At 47.4% G+C, this 20,634-nt stretch overlaps 1 protein-coding gene across 6 annotated transcripts in view; it reads right to left on the reverse strand.

The window, feature by feature from the left end:
• The window catches only part of KCNT1 (potassium sodium-activated channel subfamily T member 1), a 275,208-nt gene that overhangs the window by 151,279 nt on the left and 103,295 nt on the right, over nt 1-20,634 (reverse strand). The gene's annotated exons all lie outside the window — the stretch shown is intronic.

Here is a 20,634-nt window from a genome sequence, read left to right on the forward strand (position 1 = left end):
GAATCCGCAACGTGTGCACATAGCCTTAGGCTTTCAGTAGAACATACTTGTCAACTTTTAAAGTGCAGCAGCAAAAATGATTATCCATAGTCACATGTATTTGGGGCTAAAAAAAATTTTTTAAATTGTGTTTCAATAAAAATTTTGCACAGTTTAACTTTTATAGGTTCTTTGTTTCCTGCACTTTTAACTTTGATATTGTTTGTGGTGGTAAATCAGCGGCGAGGAGCATAGAAATAGTCAAACTCTCCCTTAATGCCGTCACAACGAGCTCACTGAAGGATTCTCAGTTAACTCATTCTGCAGTCAGCAATAGACTGTGCAATACGAACACTACAGAAGGCAAACGGTGCAACATTTTTAATTACACCCAACTGTAAAAATAATTTTTCGCCCCAAATGCTTGCATTTAAGAAGAAAAAATGTCCCCAAAAACGTGGACATCCCTTTAAGTTGCTTAACTAGGTGGCGTTTTCTGTATTTTTGATAGATAGATAGATAAAAAATATAGAAAAAGAGACTTGTTCCATCATGCCTGACACCAGGAATATCATAGTACCATAGTATGCATTTTTTTTTTTTGCCCAGAGCGCCCCTTTAAGTATAACATGTCTACAGATTTAAACATAACAGGAGATATTTTCCAATTCTTTTGCGGTGAAAACTAAGTAACATTCATACAAAGGATCCGTTAGTAATTCATGATGGGAGAGAATACAATCGAGACCTGGAAGCCCTGCTGTGGGCAGAGGTAGAAGGCATCACGTGAAGGCTGCAGTTCTCATTCCATCTGAGCCGCTCCCTGACTGGTGATTGGCTGCAGCCGCCACGTAACGCACCTTGCGGAATGTTGACGCCGCAAGTCCGGTGGAGGACACAGCTACGAGAGTGGAAAAGTGGCACTTCCTCAGGGAGCGGAGTATAGTATTTTTATTTTATTACATTTCAAAGGGCAAGATGATCTTCATTTAAAAAGGAGCGGAAGACCCCTTCAAATGCATACATTTTGGGCTAAAAATATTTTTTGCAATTGTGTTTTATTAACAATTTTGCACCGTTTGTCTTCTATAGCTTCGAAGTTGCAATGTTTCTATTGCCTGCTGCACAAGAGTTAACCGACTTTCCATCAGTGAGCTCGATCGGATCGGTGAGTTTTCAACTCTTTTTCCTCGCTGTGAGCGCCTCCGGACTAAATTTTCCCAACATAAAAGCTGAGCTGATCTTTGGGTCACAAAATCAAGTGGAGAGGAGCTCAGAACGAGGAAAATAAGGCCGGGATCACATTGCGTTATGGGAGTCCATTAACGCTGCCATTGACCCCCATTGTCGGGTGCATCGCAATGCATGCCGTAAAGCGGTGCCAGAGCCTCGGACGCGGGCTGCAGCGTCTGAGGCTCCGTCACTGCTAGCGCAGATGAATCATCAGCGCTAGTGGGTATAGCGTAACGCGATCGTGTTATGCTATATAGTTAACGCAGCCCGTCAGCTTTAGAAAAACTGTATTTGATCATATTGCGGACCAACCTAAACTTTGCACCCCCCTTTTATGAGTGCAAATACTATAAATTCCTCCATAATCTCCAATGACACAGCGCTACCTAGTGATTATAGAAAAAAATGAAAACAAAAATATCTTCTCAACCAAGTACGAGCTTTCTAGGAAAAATAGGGTCTGTGAAGCGGAACCGTCTTGTATAGAGTCAGCTGCTGCTTCTCCGACACGAGGTTTCATTGTAAGGTTTGTAGAAGGCACGTTCTGCCCACAGCTCTATTTCCTCCTAAAATGTTTGGAAGGACGAATCCTTGCAGATTCTGTCACTGTGAATAATGCATAGACCTTACGGGCTCCTCACAGGCTCCTCACGGGCTCGTGGTTGTTTACTGGCCTCTGAGTGACATATTATGCTGGTATTTCAGCCCGGCAGCATATTCTGAGGAGATCAACACTGACAATAGGAGAAAAGGACATCAGGTTAAAAGGCCAATATCAGCCAGTTATATAACCCGCAGCTGCAAGTTCCCGTCCGTAGGGAGCAGTATTCAGAATATTTTGTGGTCACAAAAGTTGCTACGGATCGTTCTAAACAGCAGCTTCCACTTTGTCTAAAATAAGCTTAAAAGGGAACACTCTGGGGCAAAACTGATACAATTATACTATGCCTTAAGCAGGGGCAGAGTAAGGAGGAGCCTGATGTCCCGCCCCTGCAGTTCCTGCTCAAATAATTGTCACAACTCCCGGGTATTACTGCTGCGGGCTGAGAGCAGAGCGGCGGGGAACGCACTGGGTCCAAACAGGACCTGAACCATGTGACAGAGTAGGAGGTGGTCGGGGGCAGAGCCAGACGCCGGGGTGCAGAGGAGACGATAAACACAGGAGGGTAGTCAAAGAAGCTAAGATCAGAACCAGGAGATCACGAGGTACCAAAGGGGTGAGACAGAGGGATTGTCAGAAGGGAAGCCAGAGGTCAGAAATCCAAAAGAACAAACAAGCAGAGTACCGCACGGAGGGCAAGCAAAATAATTGCCAACCGGGCACATACTCCAGGGGTCAGACACACAGACTAGATGAAAGTATAGCTGATAGGGAATCCTAGTCTGGGGTAAGTATAACTACCCCTCTCAGATCCAAAGGGAGGCCAGAAAAATTAACCCTGAGAGAACATTACATTAACCATGTCCTAACCATGACATTAATAATATTCCCAGATGTATAGCTTTGAAGAAGCATTTTCTGAGGAGATGTAGCCTGATGTGAGGAAGAAACTAAATCATGTTAAAATGCCAATTCCATCCAGTTATGTCATATGCAGCTACAAGTTCCTGTCTGTAGGGGGCAGTATTCTTATAGTGGTACAAACATATATTGCTGTATTTTGTGGTCACAGAAGTGGCCACAGGTAGTTATAATCAGCAGTTGCTGTTTTTTCAAAAATAAGCTTAAAAGGGGACACTCTGGAGGAAAAACTGTTATAACAATGCCTTAAGCAGGGGTGGAGTAATGAGCAGCATGATGTCCCACCCCTGCAGTTCCTGCTCAAATAATATTTACTTCCATATACATATTAGCTATATGATTTATTTTAACTTTTATGCACTGTATGTCAGCGTGTTTTTGTTTACTAATAAAAAATGTTGCCAGTTTTGGAATATGCAGCAAGTTTTTGTCCATAAGGGGCAATAAACATATAATGGTACAAGAATATTCTGAAGAGTTTTATGGTCTTGGCAGGGAGCAGCAATGAGCAGAAAAGAAACCTGTGCCCTAATTATATGATTCATACTATACCACAACGGAGGGGTGTCGGGGGGGGGGGGTCTTCAATCATTTATGCTTTTCAGGGGTGGAGTAAAGCGGAGTGACAATCCTTGTGTGTGCTATTATGGAGGTCACAAAAGTTGCAACAGATCGTTATAATCAGCAGTTTCAATGTCAGCTTTGCCTAAATTAGTCTTAAAAACTAATACACTATGTTGAGTCTTAAGCAGGGGCGGGGTAAGGAGGAGCCTGATGCCCCACCCCTGAAGTTCCTACTTTTACAGTATTAATCTCTTATGGTATTTTCCTATTATAAATGAGGCATTTCAGGAGTTTAATATTGATAGCTTTTCATTAGATTAGACCATCAATATTTTTGTTGGGGTCCGACTACTGTTTGTAGCTTAGTTCCATTTTCTTTTATGGGACTGATTTGCAGTCCCACGCACTGCCACAATGGTACTTATGGCACTGTACTTGCGTAAATAAAGATACGGTCTCCATGCTCAGTTTATTGGCGTAATACGACTACCAGCTCTTTTGCCAATCTCATAAGGGTGGCCTATTTAAAATAAACCATCGGCATAGAAGTGCCAAAAAAGCACAGTGAAATGCAGTTTTAGTCCTTCCCCTATGCTTTACACTGCAGCATTTTCTTCAGAAGGGGGATCTACTTTAACTGTAAAGAAATGCATTTTGCATCTTTGTAAATGAATGTAGCTACCTATGATTCATACATTCTTAGAGGGCACCTACAGCCCCACCTCGCTCCTAAATTTATTTTTACTCCTAACATAACCCTGGTGCAGATCTATGCCCTGAGGCAGCGGTCTGTGATATAAACACCCTGTTCTTTTGGGGTATAATTTGCAATTGTAAAAATCGTCCTTTCAGGCGGTGAACGGTCAGGTGCCCGTGGTCCGGCATCCAGGATGCAGGAAGACTCATTAATTGTTTCCATGCACCAAGCACAACAAATGCGTAATGACCCACTTTACCTAAACGAGAAGGTGCTTCCACATGCACGCTGAAGGGGCGAGGGCGCAGATGTGCCTCACCGCTAATCTGACATTAGATATGCACAGGGCGATGCTGAACCATCAGCTGCGGATCTGCTGCCAGCCCCGCTAGAAACAGGGGCTTACGGCTGAGCCTGGCACCGTGCTCTATGCCCTGGGGGGCATCCCCTGGCAAATCCCTCCCATGATTACTATATTAGCATGCATGCTAGCCATGCGACCAGGGATATTATCAGGATGGGTGGGTCCTCACTCAGGACCCTCATCTATTAGCCGCTCGCTCTGGAGGAAAAGGCATGGACAATGCTATTGCTCACAATTAGGGAAAGTGTAATACCTCTTTTCACCTCTGGGATTGCTGAAGGCAAACTGGAAGGAAATTTCAGACTGTGGTTACTCACTGTGGATCCTGTCAGGTGGAAATTCTATGGTTGTCTACTGTGGATTGCTCCTTTAAGGGAGTTAACAAAATAACAGACCCCTTTAAAATGAGGTTGCCTGTAAGAGAATGTAAAAAAAAAATGTTGGGTACATTACATTTGTACCAAAAATTGACCCAAAATGGGAAAACTAAGACAATATTCAATGAGGGGTCTCTGAGGGGCAGAAGTGTCACATGGTATTATTGGAGGAGAAAACTGTGGGGGTCAGCGGCGCCCCTCCTGCAAAGTTTAACAATTCATAAGTATATTAATTGCTTTATTTAAAGTTACAGTTCTTGAAGGGGCTGTCCAGTAACAGCGCCACCCCTAGTCTACAGGTTGTGTGCAGCACTGCAGTTCACTTTAATAGAGCTGAGCTGCAACATACGACATAGCAAAATCGAAAAAGGCCAGATGTAGCAGAGCAGAATTTGTCATATGGCACAACCCTATACCCTTACAAAGCCGCCAGGTTCAGGATGGCTTGAAGAGTCTCACATGACCGTAGTTGGATTATATATGAGATTATCCACAGGCCTGCCGAGATTGAGACTTTCTGTGCTTAGATATGGCCAACTGTTTTCCGCTTGGATATTTAGTCTATGACATTTCTCAGAAAGAAGATTTACATCAAAAGCAAAAAGGTGGAGAACCCCCCAAACCAGCGAGAGAACCCACAGCAAAATCCTAATCCATTCTCCATACAAGAAGAATCATCCCTTCTGCAAGGAGAGGAATAAAAAATGATACATATACATCTATCTATCTATCTATCTATCATACAGTAGGTACAGAAGATTAGGAATGGTGAGCAATGTCTCCCTCTGTTGGCACCTATACAGACTGCACAGAAACATTTCACTGCTACATACAACACAATGAAAAGTGAATGCACAGAAATCCAAACCTGAGAGAAGCAGAGGTTCAAAACATTCACTTGCAATATGTTGCAGCTTTGGCCATGCGACATGTTGTGCAATCAAACGTTTTACTGCTTACTTTTAGTTCCAATTGTTCTTTCTAAACCTCTGCTTGCTGACAGTGAATGGTAGGGTAGCTTTCCTGAGACAAACCCTGCCCTGCTAAATTGCTGGGTTCACCAATAACACTTCACTCAGCGTCATCTCCTGACAAACCCAACTCTGCTATATCACCATGAATCTCCTGTCAAACCCAGCTCTACTTTATCACCATGAAGAGAGAAGGAAGATCCGGCACTGGAGACTTAATAAAATCCACGATAAGTTTTATTCACATAATTTCATGATAAAACCATAAAGGGGAAAAAAGACCCCCCACGCCTGACGCGTTTCGAACCTTACACCAGGTTCTTCCTCAGAGACATGAAACAAAACAGTTCACAAAATGCTTATAAACATTCCTAATTCATGGATTTTATTAAGTCTCCAGTGCCGGATCTTCCTTCTCTCTTCATGTTTGCAACACATGGTGGTCAGCCATTTGATCCCTAGGCACGACCGGCTTACAGGACTATTTTGGTGAGCACAAATTTCCCTTTCCCCTTCCTAATTTTCTAAATCTACTTTATCACCGTGAGTCTCCAGCCAAACCCAGCTCTGCTATATCACCGTGAGTCTCCTGTCAAACCCAGCTCTGCTATATCACTGTGAGTCTCCTGCCAAACCCAGCTCTGCTATATCACCGTGGGTCTCCTGCCAAACCCAGCTCTGCTATATCACTGAGTCTCCTGTCAAACCTATCTCTGCTATATCACCGTGGGTCTCCTGCCAAACCCAGCTCTGCTATATCACTGTGAGTCTCCTGCCAAACCCAGCTCTGCTATATCACTGTGAGTCTCCTGCCAAACCCAGCTCTGCTATATCACTGTGAGTCTCCTGCCAAACCTAGCTCTGCTATATCACTGTGAGTCTCCTGCCAAACCTAGCTCTGCTATATCACCGTGAGTCTCCTGCCAAACCCAGCTCTGCTATATCACTGTGAGTCTCCTGCCAAACCTAGCTCTGCTATATCACTGTGAGTCTCCTGCCAAACCTAGCTCTGCTATATCACCGTGAGTCTCCTGCCAAACCCAGCTCTGCTATATCACTGTGAGTCTCCTGCCAAACCTAGCTCTGCTATATCACCGTGAGTCTCCTGTCAAACCCAGCTCTGCTATATCACCATGAGTCCCCTGTCAAACCCAACTCTGCTACATCATAAGTGAAGACTCCAGCCTCACCGACAGCAAGCAGAGATCTTGAAAATGATGAGGAATTCATACCCAAAGTATAAAAAGTAATGGTATTGTGTTTGATTAAATAGTGATAAAGCGTTATTAAAAGCCACCGTATCTATTAATCCACTAACCATCTAATCTCCGTGGCTGAGCTGCATTACCAGACACCACCTGTAAACAGGGGTGGCGCTGTATGCAGACCCTTATTCTAAGTTTTACCCAGCCTCAAGACATCAAATATGAGTACAGTCGCATCCAGTGACTGCAGGGGCAGATTATTCATAGGGATTGTGGTCTGTGGCTATGGAAGCACGTTGCTCTGCATGAGAGCTGAATACACAAAATAGAGGAATATTAAAAGGATAGAAGTGTATGGCATATCCAACCATTATAAGGATATATGAAGACATCAAAAGGATATGGAGACCCTAGGAGATATTTTTATTACTTACATATTTGTATTTTTGGCTAAAAATCATTGTTATCATTGGGTTTCATTCAAAATTTTGCACCGTTTGTTTTTTTACATGCGTCATGTTCCTCTATAAATTGCAGGCTGCTGAATGAGTGATCAGAGAATCCACCAGTGAGCTCATGCTGATGGCAATTTTGTAACTCTTACCTATTTTTTTCTGAACTCCTGAATTATGACCACAGACCACATTAAAGTGGAGCTGAACTTTGATGTGGTTGTACATTTGCACACAGGAGTTTATAAAAGGTCAGACTCGTACTGCAGATCGCTCTCCCAGTGATGCGGTCATGCTACTCTATTGCAGCCTGATGCAGGTGGGTCAGGTCGCATTTTGAACCGCAAGGTACTGCGACTGCCGCAAGCAAGTGGCAAAAAGTCAGAACATGTTGGATTTTTTGTGATCTACTTGTCGCTATGTAGCAGCACCAAAGATCAATCTATGGCCGTACGACCCCTGTCTGTCAAAATTGCCTAATTTGTCTTTGTCTAAGATGATTTATGACCACATCAAAGTTCAGATGACGTTTGATGTGGTCTGCGGTCATAAGTCTGTTCAGAGGAGTTCAGAAAAAGGAGGTACAAACTATGCTAGAATCAGCTCACTGAAGGATTCTTGGTTAACTCATTCTGTAGCCAGCAATACACAGTGCAATATAAAGAAAATAGAAGGCAAACGGTGCAATTTTATAAACTAAAACTCAAAAAATTATTTTTAGCCCAAAATGCATGCATTTATGTAAAAAAAAAATTCCCACTGCCACTTCTGAGTTGTCAATTAAAGGGTTATTTAAAAAAAAGTTAATGACGCAGGCGGGAGCGGCGGTGCCCGTGTTTCGGCCATGCCCTGGGGACTCTTACCTGGCGGAGTAATTAGCTCTCGGGCCTGGACGGCTCTGCTGGCGTTAGGCGCAGATTGTGCCGCTCATCATTACACACATCTGGCTCCATCTTTCTGCCACATAGATGACAGATATAATAATCTTTACGTTGCTGAGAGAGCGGGGGAGCAGAAAAATTCACTGACCTCAATTAAACCAAAGTTTTAATAAAAAAACATCTATATTCGAAAACCCAGCTGCAGTAACCGGAGCGGTCATACTGGACCCCCAAAGGAGATGTTGTCAGGGGAGAATGAAAAGCTTCATCATAGATTGCATTATACATACATAGTTTCTTAAAAGAAAAGTTTTCACACCAATCATTGGTGAGCGCCATCTTGAACCTCCACTTTATAACATCATTTTTAGGTCCAACATTCAGTGTGGAGAGACCTTTATAACAGTCAGAGCTCCACTTTTCTAATCCCCTATTTGTACAGAAGTGACACAATGCCTGCAACCACCACTAGAGGGAGTTCACTGCATACGTGCCAACAAGGGGTCCTGAGGTTACAGGGGTCCAGAGGTTACAAGGGTGGATGAGCATACCTCCCCAAGTATCCCAAATGCACTTTTGTTATTTCCTGCATCCTGGAACGCACGTTCTTCTGTATCCTCTTTCTGCTCATCCCTTTTGCGCATGTGCATCTTTGCCTCCGGCGGAGCCAGCATGGTGTGCGGTGCACGCTGCGCACAGGTGTTGACCGTTCATTGAAACATCTGTAAGTGCACTTACTATTATTTATACCTGATGTGACTGACAATACACTGACCCCCCCTGACGAAGCTACATGTAGCGAAACGCGTTGGGTCTTGGTGGGGTTTAGGGCTCCAATACGGGTATGGTATATATTCCAGAGTATTTATTATGTTACTTGTTATTTTTTGCACGTGACACTTTTGCCTTCATTACCCCTTGATACAGTGCTTACGTGCAGCATTTTGTCTATATGAATGATTTACTCTGATTCATCACCTTAATATGTCCTGTGTAGTGTAAATCACAGAATATCCATTGATAATACATTTGCAATAATCCTTTTTGCTTGTATTTATTTGATCATTTGCTATTAATTCTCATCCTATTTACTGAAGGCACCTGTGCATTTTTCCATACAATATATTATTACACACTTTATACCGGGTATACCGGGTGCATGTAGTTGCCCTATTATTATATAGCCTTATTATCAGTTTCTATCATAATCCTAATTATTACCCAATCATTTCGTGAGTCAGATTGCCCTGCCCATTGTTATCTTTGTGGTGTTTTTTTGTATGTTTTACTTGTTTTTAAATCACTTCTTTTTGGCACTCTGTGTTTGAATGAAACCAATTTTTATTATTATTTGTGTGTGGATGTGCACTATGATTCTGCTTTGCTTTTTCGTCACATAAGTGTCCCCATCCTGGCAGGATGTTGCCAGATTTTGGCAGCCGTCTGCGTATCTGGGAGGTTGGCAGCACATTCTTATTGGTACTTTTCTGCACCTTCAGGACAAAGAAACAGTTGATCAAAGTGGTGGAGCAGCGGACTGTCAGCTACCCGATCCACCATTCAGCCTGCACCCCCTAAGGCTCTGGGGTCACTAGATCCCATCTGCTATGCTGGGCCACACACAACCCATATCGGAGGAAACCTGTGGATCTGCTCTGCTCATGGAGCGAAGGGAAAGCCAGTGCACCATTCTGCATGGGGTGGAGGGGTATCTTGGGGCATCATGCAATGTGGTGGATGCCATCATATTGTGTGTAGGGGTATCTTGGAGGGGCATCATACAGTGCGTATCAGGGACAGAGCACCTTGGGGCATCATAATGAGCAGAGGAGCATTGTACAGTACTGCGGGGGCTCTTAGGGTATCAAACAATATGAGGGGTGGCATCATGCTAAGTGGAAAGGCAGCGTGGGGGCATCATACTCTGTGTAGGGGGCAAATTAGTGAATTGAGGGCATCATATATTGTGGGTCACAGGGCACTTTGGGGCTTCATACTGTATGTAGGGGGTATCGAACTACTGTATGTAGGGGCATCTTCTGGACTTTATGCCATGTGAAGGGATACTGTGGGGGCATCATACTATGTATAGGGGACATATTATTGAATTGATGGGCATCATATTGTAAGCTGCTAGCAGGAAAGCGGGATGTAGTGACAAGCAGGAGGCAGAACAAGAGTTAACGAGTATTTTATGCAGAGGGTAATCGTCAATCAATGCTCCACGCAGGGAGATCGCAGAAACACAATAATGCAAATACAGGAAAGAAGAACAATGAAGAAGTAAGGTTAATTAACGATCGGTAAAGGAATGGATCAACTTATCAGTCTGTGACTCCCGGACTTTAAGGGATGAAAGATCCCACGATGTCAACGCAGGTGACACGAGAAGTCTCTGATGCAATCTCGGATGAAGTCGAAGCAATGTCTCTGTAACGAAACGGCGGTTCCTGGCTTTTCCAGATGCGATCGGCCAGTCTCGGTACACGGTGTTGCACGGGAAGTAGAAGATGGTAAAACAAGTGTGGCACAAAGTTCCGGAGAGGAGGCCACAGAGGGGCCTACAGAGTCAGCGTGTTGCGCGAGGTCAGTTTGGTAACGACTGTCAGTCACTAAGAATGGTGCTGACTAGTAAGGGCTCTCAGGTACGGAAATCTGCCGGGGGCTCAGCTCTATCTGTACGCAGGCTGTGCGCGTAGAAGCGGATAAGCCGCAGAGTAGGCCTGCTGATTGGCGGATTGGCGTGGAACAGTGGAGAGAGTCAACCTTCTTGCGTGTTGTCTGTCTTCCCGCCAGAAGTTCTTCCTTCGCGCGCTCAGCTCATTTTATCTCTAACCCGCCCCCTGCAGTCAGGTGCAAAGGTCTGCTCCGGTCAGAAAGTGCTTCCCCCTGCAACCTTGGGGACAGCCCCGATGGTTCCAGCCTAGACACACAAGAAGCTGCCCTAGTCCGGTCCATCTCCCTACATTATAATGTGGGACAGGGTACTTTGGGGCATCAAATTGTATGTAGGGAAGGGATATCATACTGTATGTAGGGGGAATCTTTTAGACTTTACGCCATGCGAAGCGGTACTGTGGGGGCATCATACTATGTAGGAGGCATCATGTCATGCAGAAGGGTTCTATGGGGGAATGGGCATGATAGAAGTACAGAATGGCACTCTGTGGGAACACAAAGGGGCTTCATTAGCGGCACCATTTCTATGGGCGAGGTTATGGATGTGGCCAGATGAGTGGCCTTTTTTCCAGGTCAGGAGACCTGGTACAGCCCATCTATAATAGGTCGGGGGGGGTCCCACACTCAGACCCCCCAGTAATCCATTGCAGGGCGGTTCGTTCGTGCTTGCACAGCACTAGAAGGACTGGTGAGACCCAACACAGACCCACATCCCCTGGCGCCCCTCCCCTCAGCCAATGAAACAATCACACCAATTTTTTCCAAACATATAACTTCTTTTATTGAACTTTTCTTTATTTAAATAACGTCTTTATATAATTTTAAATCTTTTGTTGGGTAAGAAAGGTCACAGCATTAAGGAAAAAACCCTCTCTCGCTCCAGTGCTTACGTTAACATAACGCTCCAATAACAAAACCGCCAGACACGAAGCGTGGTGCGCGTCGGACTCCCAATGCGCGTAACAGCCTTCGTGCCCGCAAGGTCTTAATACACTTGACTTAGTGCAGCTGTTACTTGACCGTAAACCGCTCAATCGTGAGCATATAAATAAAGGGAAGGGGGGTGGGACAACCGCCTCCGGGTCCCAGCGCTTGAGGAGAGGCCGGATGTCACATGGGCTTCTCCTTATGTACCCCTCCCCTGGCCGGAAATTCCTTCCCATTCGCCCTTGACTCAGCCAGGGGAGGGGGCCCGCCGCCTTAACCCTATGCTGCCCATCAGCACCATATTAGCCACAAAGGAAGGAGGGGGGAGGGGCGCCTGCAATCCATCCCTTGCCCAGGGCTCCACAGTCCGGCCGCAGGCAAAATATCCATTCAGCCTGCCGCAAAGACTGGTGAGACCCAACACAGACCCACATCCCCTGGGGCCCCTCCCCTCAACCAATGAAACAATCACACCAATTTTTTCCAAACATATAACTTCTTTTATTGAACTTTTCTTTATTTAAATAACATCTTTATATAATTTTAAATCTTTTGTTGGGTAAGAAAGGTCACAGCATTATGTAAAAAACCCTCTCTCGCTCCAGTGCTTACGTTAACATAACATTCCAATAACAAAACCGCCAGACACGAAGCGTGGTGCGCGTCGGACTCCCAACGCGCGTAACAGCCTTCGTGCCCGCAAGGTCTTAATACACTTGACTTAGCGCCAAGGAGGAGCAGTGAGTCCTACACTATGCTTCGACCCCCCCCCATCAAGAACAAGGCCTGCTCGATCCCCAAGCCTATATCGGTCAGGTTGACCCCGTCAGGCATCATCAATCCGGTGTTCTCTCCCTCGAATTGCATGTGACGCACTATAACCCCAGCCTTGAAACGAACAAAGCGGGCCATACGTGCGTTGAGCGTGCGTCTGGACCACTCAACCGCCTCCCAATCCCTGGCGCCTTGCCAAACCACCCGCAGCATGATTTCCGACCAGGCAACCAGCTCGGAAAAAAAGGCGTGAAAAAGATCCACATCTGAACGCACCATGGGGAACAACTCGGCTAACCGATAGGAACATATGTTGTTCCCACCTGCGTGAAGCACTAGTACAACCGGGGACGTCGCCGCTTGCGCGATTTGCACTACTTCAGGTAGCACCTGTGGCCAGGTTAGGCCCCTCACTCCTATCCAGAATACATCACAGTTGTGGAAGCCTAGGCACCGACCTCCCGGCCTGCCTTCCACTCTCCGAGCAGCCCAATAAACGTAGGAATGACCTACGATCCACACAGCAGGTCGCCTTTCCTCTGTAAAGAAATCCAATGTTAATGAAAGAGCAGGTCAGGGCGAACATATCTCGCGTAACACTGTGAGTTCCATCTCCCAATACCCATTATATCAGAACCAGAAAAGCCAGCCCTTGCTGCCTCGGTCGCCGCTCCAATTCTAAAGGAGTGTGTACCAAATTCCCGTGTAGGGAGGCCTAAGGTCACCAAGCATTTATGTAATATCGTTTGAAATTGATATCTAGTAACCGGCGACCCATCCTCGTGCGTTAAAAAAGAAAAACCGCTGCGCCTAACCGCCAAGTATGCACTAACTAAACCTAGTGGGCAAACTGGCCCTGGTATAGCACGGACAGTAATCCACGAGCCGACGCCAGCGACATCTGTCTTCGATTTCCTGACTCTCATGCGCAAGGTATCACCTTCTATGACCACATCTCCCCACAGGAGCGCGCTTTCCGTGCCCTTCTTAGTAGCTACTAATTCCCCTACACGGAAAGCCCCGAAAAAACCCATGGCAAAAACTGCTGCAAAAAGCACCCTCTCGAAAGTTGATGATGTGACTTCTGACAGGACCGCGATAATTTGTGTTAATAACAGGAATGAAATTGGCCTCCTGCTATCGCCCCGGGCGCTTTCTCTGACCCATACCTTCACTGCTTGCCGGATAATAAAGGTTTTTGTAACATCCGGCAAGCCGATTAATTTAAAGATAAGCCCGCTAAGCGGTGACGCGCCACTGTGCCCAACACCCCTTGGTGACGCAGGTGTAACAAAAATTCTGACAGAGTTTCCAAAAGTGCATCTGAGGATCCCAACGACCTCTGCCCAACGAACTGTAACCACTCATTCCAGGACTTACCATAAGCCGTCCATGTAGACTGTGCCAAGGACATCTGGACTAGCGGCATTAGTCGGGCTCCACTACCTCCCACATGCTGAGCAGGCAGGGTCGCCCCTCCAGTTGGGCGCTGGGACATGTCTCTCAAAATTTCTGCCAATGGAAACGCGACAAAGCATCAGCAGCAGTGTTATTCACCCCAGGAACATGCTGCGCTCTGAACCATATGTTTAAACGTAAACATTTCTACACTAAAAAGCGAAGGAGTTTAATAACCGGCATTGACGAAGCCGACAAAGAATTGATGGATTGTACGACGCTCATGTTATCTGACCAGAAGCGAATTCTGCGGTTACGCATGGAGTCGCCCCATATGTCGACTGCACAGACGATGGGAAAAAGTTCCAGGAGGGTCAAGTTTCGCACCCATCCCCGGGATATCCAAGAATCAGGCCACGCCTCCGCGCACCATTCCGTGCCGAAAATTACGCCGAAGCCGGAAGATCCCGCTGCGTCGGCAAAAAGGGAGATATCGTCATTGGTAATTTCCGGGGCCTGAAAACACGTGTGACCATTGTATGATGTTAAAAATTCCTTCCAGATCAACAGGTCATCTCTCATACTCAGCTTAATGCGAATTCGATGATGAGGCAACTTAACACCTCTCGTCGCCAACGATAAACACCTGGAAAAAATTCTACCCATGGGCATGACCTTGGACGCAAAAACAAGGAGACCTAACAACACTTGCATTTGTTTTAGCGTGACCTTCCACACCGAGCACAATCCTTCTAACAGGTCTCTGAGTTTCTGGACCTTGTCGTACAGGAGTCGAAAAACCATTTCTTCGGAATTGATCTCGATGCCCAAAAAAGGGAGCCTCGTAACCGGTGAACACGTTTTTTCCTTTGACAACGGAACTCCAAAATCTCGCATTAGAAAAAAAAACTTATCGAGAAGCCAGTGGCATACGTCAGAATTAGCTGGACCGACGAACAGGAAGTCGTCTAAGTAATGCGTGACCGACGAAAAACCCGAAGCGCACCGAACGACCCACTCCAAAAAGAAACCAAATTGTTCAAAATAATAACACGAAATCGAACATCCCATAGGAAGGCACAAATCATAAAAGTAGCTTCCATTTGCAAAACAGCCTAAAAGGTGGTGGCAATCGGGGTGTACCGGCAAAAGCCGGAATGCGGACTCGATATCGGTCTTTGCCAGTAAGGCCCCCTTTCCAGCTTTCCTTACTAAAGACACAGCCCTGTCAAACGAAACGTATGACACGGATGCATCTTCTTCAGGAATCCCGTCGTTAACAGATTCCCCTTTTGGATAAAAGAGGTGCTGAATCAGGTGAAACTTTCCCTCTTCTTTTTTTGGAACTACTGTAGGCCCAAAGGGGAAATTCTGAGATTGTGAAAAGGTGGGGAAGAAAAGGGGTCGGCCATTCTGCCGGCGTTCACCTCTTTTTGTACCTTTTCCGACAAAACTTCCAGAAAATCTCTGGCCGATTTTAGGTTCAGTGCAAACGACGGACGGCTGCAAAAATTAAAAGGGATAAAGAAACCGAATGAAAACCCGAAACGCAACAAGGCCGCCGCTTCCTTATTTGGGTACCGATCGAGCCATGGCCCCATCACAGCTACGCTCACCGGTGTCTTTAGCGTCTGCGGGGGCGGGTTTGGCTGGTAATTTTCCGAGGGGGCGGGTACACTTAGCGGCTGCGTGGGCTCCTCCACAGCTGGAGCATTCGTGCTTGTATTTACACAAGCCGAAAAATCTACAGTGGCCCTCGTTGAACAGCCAGCATGTTCCAGGTCTGCACACGGCCACAGCCCCCGCACCGGTTGCGAAGGCTGAGGCCGCTGGCAGAAAGGACGACGCTGGTTTCTGCGCCATCATTAGGCAGAGTCAAGCGTCCGTGGCCTTCACGCCCCAACCTAAGGTTGGCTGCAAGACTAACCGGCGTCTAAAATCCTCGTCGTACCTCCACCACGCCGATCCTCCGTGTGTTTTATACGAGTTGTAAATGGAGTCGATATAGGCAAAAAGCTCCGAACACCTTTCCGGATGCTTCTCGCCCATAACCGAGCCGAACATGAAGATTGCTTGCAGCCAATTATTGATTGTCTTTGCAACTCTTGGTTTTAGATCAAAAACTCTATCTTGTACCCGGCGCTCCTTATCCACGGTACTCTGATCCGTGGACACAAGGGCCCAGATGTCCACGCAATCATTAGACCATATCTTTTCCTTCGTTTCCGCATCCAAGTGCGCCCCCAGTGGAGAAAGGCTGCAGAAATAGGCGTCTTTGTGCGGGAGCATTTAATAGCACAGGATTCACTAGAATCCTCCTACCCTGCCCCTTGCAGGGGGAGCTGGCTCAACAAGGCCCTAAGCGCTGGTGCTGCCGCCGCCGCGTCCCCCCATGTCCCGGCATATGGGTACTCACCGCTCGCTGCAGTCGGAGGGACAGTGGCGGGCTGGGAGGACGTTAAATCTTCAATCCTAGGACGGTGTTCTCTGGAACATCTCGGGCTGCGGCGGTGACGGCGCGATTCCCCAGATGTCTCATCTGAGTAGCACGGCGACCTCCAACGAGAAGACCGGGAGCGGCCGCTTCGCCTGGAGGAACGGGAACGCCTTACCGAGTGGCGATGACATCTTGCGCGACTTATCCCGCCATGCCGATCCGATGTGTCTGACGAACAGGACGCAGAGGATGAAACTCTAGTGCGGCTTCCACGACCCCTCCTATGGCGACTGAGGGTCGGGGCCCCTGCAACTAAGTGCGTTAGCATTTGTCACAGTGGGGACCACAGTGACGGTAGGCGCAGGCAGTGTCAGTGCCTCGCCTGTTCCTCCTGCCATATTTAGCCCGGGGAGGCCCACCCCTGAAGGTGACATCAAAGGGTCCTGTGGCTCTTCCACTGCAGCCCCTAGCACAGGAGCTGCCATGAAAGGGTTAACAGCAGTGGATTGGTCAGTGTTAGAAGCCTCCTCTGTATTAGAGGAGCTGCTAGTCTGCTTAACCCCCATTACTTGCTGCAGAAGGTGCTCAAAGGGGTTAAGTGGCTGGGTAATATGCAGCGGCGCGGTCTCCTCACTTCTAAACACACTACCGGCCGCTGCATGTGCTTCAAGATGGTGGGGGGGGGCGTGACAGTCAGAGGCAGGCGCGCACTCCCAGTGCGCATGCGCTGTGACGTCGTGGGGCGGGACTATAACGCTCCGGTGGGAGGGTACGCCTTGCGGGCCGCCGGCCACCGGTAACAGCGTCTGGTGCAGGAGGGTAGACAAGCTCCTGCTCGCACAGCAGCGCAGCGAGCCATGAGACTCCTTCCCTCCTGAACCTGTCTCTCACAGCCTCTGATGCGGGTCAGCCATCTCTCGCCAGCAGGCAGCGTGCAGTGACAACCGCCTCGGGTCCCAGCGCTTGAGGAGAGGCCGGATGTCACATGGGCTTCTCCTTATGTACCCCTCCCCTGGCCGGAAATTCCTTCCCATTCGCCCTTGACTCAGCCAGGGGAGGGGGCCCACCGCCTTAACCCTATGCTGCCCATCAGCACCATATTAGCCACAAAGGAAGGAGGGGGGAGGGGCGCCTGCAATCCATCCCTTTGCCCAGGGCTCCACAGTCCGGCCACAGGCAGAATATCCATTCAGCCTGCCGCAAATAGCGGCAGTGCCTGGTATTGCAGCATTGTCCCAAAGCGTTCCAGTGGCCCGGCAGTCATCTTACTAATGTCTGGGACTACGCTGCAGTCATCCATTGCCATAGCCCACCACTGCTCACTACTGTATAGGGGATTTATGCTTTTCTATGACTTTATACCATGTCCTGACATTACGGACGGCCCTGGACATGCCAGATATTGGGAAGGTACATCTGCCATACACGTGTAGGGAAGCTCGGTGGAGTCCCCTGTTGGGAGCGATCATGAGCGTGTCCCTGCCAGCGCAGCGTCCTGAGATTCCCGGCTGCTCATCATTCATTACTGTCAGAGCAGATGACGGAGATTATTATCTGTGCCTGGAAACCCTTATAATTATATATACACACAGCAAATGTCACCTGGAAAACCCCCTGCACCGACGCAGCATGGGTTTTCTCTTGCTCTGGTGCCCAACTTATGTGAGGAACAGATGCCACCCAAAGGCACAATTATCAGGGATTACATCTATGTATGTACAGTACAGAAGCACTGAATGTTCTTATAGATATCCGCCATTTATGTCACCAGTCTAACCAAGTCCAAAATCCACCATGTGGACATGAATTATAAAACTGACTACCTACAGCCTCCACCAGATGGAGCGCAGGAGCTTCTATACTGAATTTGATGGCAGAATGTACTCCCTCTAGCGGTGCTACCAGGCACATATATTTTGATCTCTAATGAGTACACTTTTGGGAAAAATTACAGCAGCCAAAATCTACAATTTTGGATTTTTATTTTTTTTTTTACTTTAATTTTACCATCAGTTAATTAATTTGATATTTTCATAGATAAGACTTTTCCGTATGTAGCCTCTTCAAGAAGGCAGCTGCCTTCAGAAAGTCCCCATCTGCCAATTGCATCCCTCCGACACCCCACGATCATGTTGTAAGTGTAACTCAGCACGGTAGTGATCAGCGTTCATCATCTCTTGTCACGCTCTGGGGTTCTACATGAAAGAGCGAGTCCTGGCTGGGTATTGGCGTTAGTGTTGTGTGGGTCTTGTGCCCGTGCAGGCCGGCTTTAGCCGATGGTTTTGGCTGGCCAGAGCCATGAATGCCACAGATTAATAAAGGAGACTTCATGAGGACTTTACTGAACTTGATAAGGATTTGTGCAAGGGACAGCAGCGGGTATGGTCTTAAGCACGTGTCCTGCACTGTATCCTTCCTCTATAGGATACTCCAGGGATCTGCAGCTTATCCGTTTCACCACAACCCAAATTCTAGGCCCAGTCCTGATCAGCAAGTTTCTCTCTACTCGCTCGGTGGCTTTGCCTCCTATCACTATAGACACCCTGGATTTACTGCTCAGGGCCCCCACCAGTCACAAGCTCTTAGTTCTCTTTAGGTCTGCCAGCTTCAGCCCTAGCCAATGTGGCACCCCTGAGGGTTCAATCGCCACAGAGGTACTGCCCCTCCTCCTGAGGTGTGGTACCCCACTATCCAGGTAATGTGGAGACACCTGACCACACTCCAACACCTGCACCCAGCACAGACACTTTAGAATAGCGGAGCACCCGGTAAGTCAGCTGCTTTGGTTCACGAAGGGTGCTGGGGAAGCGGGTGAAGCTTAGACTGCACAAGAGAGCTGAAGAAGATTAGGAAAGAGTGAGTGAGAGATGATCCCCTGAGAGGGATGGAGTGAAAGCAAGTGCTGCAGCAGACTCCTGTGACTGGAGCTGTTGGCACGGGAAAGAGCAAGAGAAAGCCTAATTCTTCAGAAGAGAGATAGATTATTATGGAACGTGGGGTGAAGAGAACTGAGGACAAGGGTGAGAGCAGAGCCCTTCCTTAAGTTAAAGCACATGGGTCGGAGTCCGGTATCCGAAGTTGTTTGGATGCTAATGGTCCTGCAACAGAAACCGGAGGAATAGAAGTTGTCACCACTTTATTCCCACCTAAGACTCGGGGGCACAATAGCAACGTATGTGAGCCGGGACCTGATAGTAGGAAGTTTCCGAAGCGGGCTACAGCTGTCTGCCGTACGAGTGGAGTTCCAAGTAACATCTAGAAGGAGGAACTTGAGTTTAATTCACAACTACAAGTACTTCAGGTTAGGCGCTAGTGAGGAGACGTTCAGGAAAGGCACATGTTGGAGGAGTGATGGAAAAGTGTACTCTATCTTGCCTGGGAGTTGGCTGAGCCCCTGGCCTGGAGGACACCGAAGTGGGCATCTGTGTTCACCAGACTGTGAGTAAAGCCTTGGAACTACATCCCACTGTGTCCTCCGCTTATTCCTGCGCCACTCGTCTAGCACTGCTACATCTCTGTGCCTAAACTGCTCCCTCTTCCTCAACACTACTACTGCCCTGGGACTACATCTCCACCTGTGGGGAGCTTCATCATCATTGCTGCACCACACCATCTGTCCCAGAGACGCAACCCTGCAGCACTGGTCAAACTGACCAGAAAGCACAGGTGGCGTCACAAATCATCTCAACAACTTTATCCCCATCATTCTACCCCTTTTACATTGACTGACTGAGGCCACGGACCGGGTCACTGCCACTGTGACATCTCCCATTGATATCAACGGGCCCGGCACTGAGTACCCCACGGCCTCTGGGGGCGAGTCAGCCAACTCTCGGGTTTCTCGTGATTCAGCATTTTATCCGATAACGCCTTCTAGAAAGTCTCTGTCTGGTCAGTAACTCTCTTTAGGCTCTCGCTATTCCTCACTCCAGTCTCTTTTAGCTGTGACTCACCCCTTGGCAGCACTGCACACTTGTTACTCTCCAAACTCTCTCTATCCAGGAAGTATAGTCCTTTCCCTATTACTAAGCCCTCCCCCGTAGGCTAGTCCCAACACTTAACTACTTCTGACCCTGCTGTCTGTTGCTGGGCAGAACTTCCTTACACTACACACTATGCCAACAATAGTCATACCTTTCACTATCACATCCTACATTATTTTACATTATGCTGT

Source organism: Dendrobates tinctorius, unplaced genomic scaffold (assembly GCF_039654945.1).
Source record: "Dendrobates tinctorius isolate UK_male_01 unplaced genomic scaffold, ASM3965494v1 ptg000120l, whole genome shotgun sequence".
Classification (NCBI taxonomy): Eukaryota; Metazoa; Chordata; class Amphibia; order Anura; family Dendrobatidae; genus Dendrobates; species Dendrobates tinctorius.